This window comes from Tursiops truncatus, chromosome 2 (genome assembly GCF_011762595.2).
Source record: "Tursiops truncatus isolate mTurTru1 chromosome 2, mTurTru1.mat.Y, whole genome shotgun sequence".
Lineage (NCBI taxonomy): Eukaryota > Metazoa > Chordata > Mammalia > Artiodactyla > Delphinidae > Tursiops > Tursiops truncatus.
In genome coordinates, this window is record NC_047035.1 from 51,675,128 (window position 1) to 51,679,652 (window position 4,525).

Below are 4,525 nucleotides of genomic sequence, written 5' to 3' on the forward strand. Positions count from 1 at the left end.
AAAAAAAATGGTACTGATGAACCTAGTTGCAGGGCAGGAATAAAGATGTAGACATAGAAAATGGACTTGAGGACATGGGGTGGGAAGGGGAAGCTGGGGCGAAGATAGTAGAATCGACATATATACACTACTGAATGTAAAATAGTTAGCTAGTGGGAAGCAGCAGCATAGAATAGGGAGATCAGCTCGGTGCTTTGAGATGACCTAGAGGGGTGAGATAGGGAGAATGGGAGGGAGGCTCAAGATGGAGAGAACATGGGGACATATGTATGCATATGGCTGATTCAGTTTGTTGTACAACAGAAACAAACACAGTATTGTGAAGCAATTATACTCCAATAAAGATCTATTAAAAAAAAAAAGACAGGGCTTCCCTGGTGGCACAGTGGTTGAGAGTCTGCCTGCTGATGCAGGAGACACGGGTTCGTGCCCTGGTCCGGGAAGATCCCACATGCTGCGGAGCGGCTGGGCCCGTGAGCCATGGCCGCTGAGCCTGCGCGTCTGGAGACTGTGCTCCGCAACAGGAGAGGCCACAACAGTGAGAGGCCCGCGTACCGCAAAAAAAAAAAAAAAAAAAGACAAATACCATATGTTATAAGTAGAATCTAAAAAATAAAACAAATCAATATATACAACAAAACAGAAAAAGACTCATAGGTATAGAGAACAAGCTAGTGGTTACCAATGACGAGAGGGAAGGGAGGAGGGGCAATATAAAGTTATGGGATTAAGAGATACAAACTACTTGGGAGCTGTACCCAGGATGGGGTAGGGTAGAGCTGTGATGCTTCTCAGGGCGTAGCTTTCGTCCTGGGGAAGGGTCCGTGGAATTTGAGGGAAGGTGGAGGAGGTGGAGGAGATGGCGGCCTCAGCGCGGGAAGACAGCACCCGTAGGCAAGCGCAAGGGCGGCGGGGCTGCGAGCACTATGACAGAGGATGTCTCCTGAAGGCACCATGCTGTGACAAGCTTTATTCTTGCCAGTTGTGTCATGATAACAATGAAGATCATCTGCTAGATCACTTTAAAGTAAAGGAAGTGCAGTGCATAAACTGTGAAAAAATCCAACGTGCACAACAGACTTGTGAAGAATGTAGCACGTTGTTTGGAGAACATTATTTTAATATGTGCCATCTGTTTGACAAAGACAAGAAACAGTATCACTGTGAAAACTGTGGAATTTTTAGGATTGGTCCGAAGGAAGATTTTTTTCACTGTCTGAAATGTAACTTATGCCTCACAATAAATCTCCAAGGAAAGCACAAGTGTATTGAAAAGGTTTCCCGGCAGAATTGTCCAATATGCTTGCAGGACATTCACACATCTGTATTGTTGCTCATGTCTTGCCATTTGGACATCTTTTACACAGAACGTGTTATGAAGAAATGTTGAAAGAAGGCTACAGATGTCCATTATATATGCACTCTGCTTTAGATATGACTAGGTACTGGAGACAGCTGGATGATGAGGTAGCACAGACTCCTATGCCATCAGAATATCAGAACATGACTGTGGATATTCTCTGCAATGATTGCAATGGAAAATCTACAGTCTAGTTCCATATATTAGGCATGAAATGTAATATTTGTGAGTCCTACAATACTGCTCAGTCTGGAGGATGTAGAATTTCAGTAGATCAGCAATGACCAGCCTATACTGCACTGGACAACTCAGCATTTTCTGATATAGATAAGGGCTATCTTTTTATCATGATGCAGCAGAATCTGTGCATTAGAGTTGATGTGTTTTGCATTAGTGTCACAGGGTAAAATCATATTACAGGACTTAGGGACTCAGGGTCTCTTTATAGAATTATCACAGCTCTACATTGAATGAAAGCCACCATGCTTGTGTTTTGATTGGAAATTCCTTTGGTGTCAGTTGTTTGGAAGTTAATGTTTGCCACTGAAATTCACATCCATAGATGCATTATACTTACAAGGAACTTTGTTTTAAGTGACTCTATGCACACAGAATTCATTTCTAGTTCTTGATAGAACTGTACTTAATTCTCAGTATTATTCTTGACTTTTTAAGGGGTGTGCTATGAGAATATGTTCTATCTTACTGTTAAAACCTAACTACATATACTTTAGAACTTTCTAAGACAGTCCTTTGGATCCTATAAATGTGAATTTTGATGTAATAACTGCTAATAAAACTATATTGAAACAGTAAAAAAAAATTAAAAAAATTAAAAAAAGAGATACAAACTACTATGTAAAAAATAGATAAGCAGCAAGGATATATTGTATAGCCCAGGGAAATATAGTCATTGTTTTATAATAAAGTTAAATAGAGTATAATCTATAAAAATATTGAATCACTATGGTGTATACCTAAAACTAATATAATATTGTAAATCAACTACTATTCAATAAAAATGAATTAAAAAATATTTTAAAAGACAGCCATAACTTATTATCATATACCTTATATTAGACCAGGTCCAGTACAATGCAAAAAATTTGAAGCAATATTTAACACTTTTTAACTCCTCTGGCTCCTTTTCCTCTATTTTTATATATTTTACATCCAGATATATTATAAACACCACAATGATTTGTTAACACTGTAGCTTTAACCAGTTGGTAGTCTTTCATATTTACCCTTTTTGCATTTCCTTTTTATTTCTTATACCTCCATTATTCTACCCGAGATCATTTTCCTTCACCCTATTGAGCATGTTTGGGAGAACTAAAACAATTACAAGAATTGTTAGCTGTGGTCACTTCTGGAGAGCTAGATTTTCACTTTTTACTTTATATCTTTCTATGAAAGAGTGGCATTACAGATAGTTGTGTTATTTTCTAATACTTTTAAGTAAAATTAAGAACCCCAAAGCCTAAAATATATAAATTTGAATATATTTGCATTATCAGTATTATAATAAATATTAGTGTAATTTCTGTTAACGTTATAAACCTTTTCTCTACATGATTATACAGGTGGAAACATATTCATACAGAAGATAAATGTTAAAAAGAAATGAGGAATAACTGAGTTGGCCAATAGGAAGACATACCTCAATGTGTGTTCATCATTACAATTACAAAAATAAAAATATGTAAAGTAAGTGTTAATAATCTCCATAGTTGAGCACAGTTGAAGGAGATAGTTCCATATATCACGTTTTTACAGGCATTAGACAGGAAACATAGTATTAGGATTCTCTGTCAGGCTCTGTATACTTAATAGTCTTCTGGGAACTGCTTCAGACTGTATGATTATAGAACTGTCAACATCATTCTCTTGAGGATGTGTCATAACTCTACTGTAGAACAATTTTCTTTTATTCTTCCTTGTCTAGGATGAAGCATTTGATTCCTAAGGAAACCAAGGTTATTTGCCAAGGCCCAGTTTACTCAACAATTAGAAGTCAAAACTGAATAAATTTTATTTTGATCTTGAACGCCTGCATTTGATAGACTTTCCACCTGGATGTCTCTCAAGTAACTTGACCTTAAGGGACTGAAGGTGAATTCACTACCTTCTCCACCTTATCACATTTTCATCTTGTCTTGAACTTTCTATGCTAAGGAAGAGCATTACTATTCACTAATTTTCTAAGCCAGAAACCCTGGAGCCATCTTAGCCCTGATGCTTACTCTAATGGATCAAGTGCTATTTATCCATCTTCATAAATATCCCTTGTAAATATACTCTTGTTTTTACCATGTTATTGTGACACTGAGCGTCACTTTGAAGGGAAAAAAATCCCATAGACTTATTTATTGGCTCTGCTACAATAAATACAGGAGTTCTACCTTTTCTGATCCATTCTCTAATTTTAAATATTTTTTTAAATTCCTAATTGAACTCCCTTTTCAAATCTCCAGAGGGGTCATTTCAAATTTTCACTAGTTTTTTTTTTTTTTTTATTTAACATCTTTATTGGAATATAATTGCTTTACAATGGTGTGTTAGTTTCTGCTCTATAACAAAGTGAAACAGGTATACATATACATATGTCCCCATATCTCTTCCCTCTTGCATCTCCCTCCCTCCCTCCCACACTTCCTATCCCACCCCTCTACGTGGTCACAAAGCACTGAGCTGATCTCCCTGTACTATGCAGCTGTTTCCCACTAGCTATCTATTTTACGTTTGGTAGTATATATATGTCCATGCCACTCTCTCACTTTGTCACAGCTTACCCTTCCCCCTCCCCATATCCTCAAGTCCATTCTCTAGTAGGTCTATGTCTTTATTCCCATCTTACCCCTATGTTCTTCATGACCTTTTTTTTTTTCTTAGATTCCATATATATGTGTTAGCATACAGTATTTGTTTTTCTCTCTTTTGGCTTACTTCACTCTGTATTACAGACTCTAGGTCCAACCACCTCACTACAAACACTCAATTTCGTTTCTTTTCATGGCTGAGTAATATTCCATTGTATATATGTGCCACATCTTCCTTATCCAGAACAAGATTGAAAATCAGTAGTTCCTTTGGAGAAAATACAGCATGCCAAATAAATGCTATGTTTGCTTAATTAAATTAAGCAATTAGACCTTATTATAT

General features: G+C 36.8%; 1 pseudogene; it reads left to right on the top strand.

Moving 5' to 3' along the window:
* The first annotated feature begins 859 nt into the window (after positions 1-859).
* On the top strand, positions 860-1,644 carry LOC101317105 (RING finger and CHY zinc finger domain-containing protein 1 pseudogene; annotated as a pseudogene).
* Positions 1,645-4,525: the final 2,881 nt, after the last annotated feature.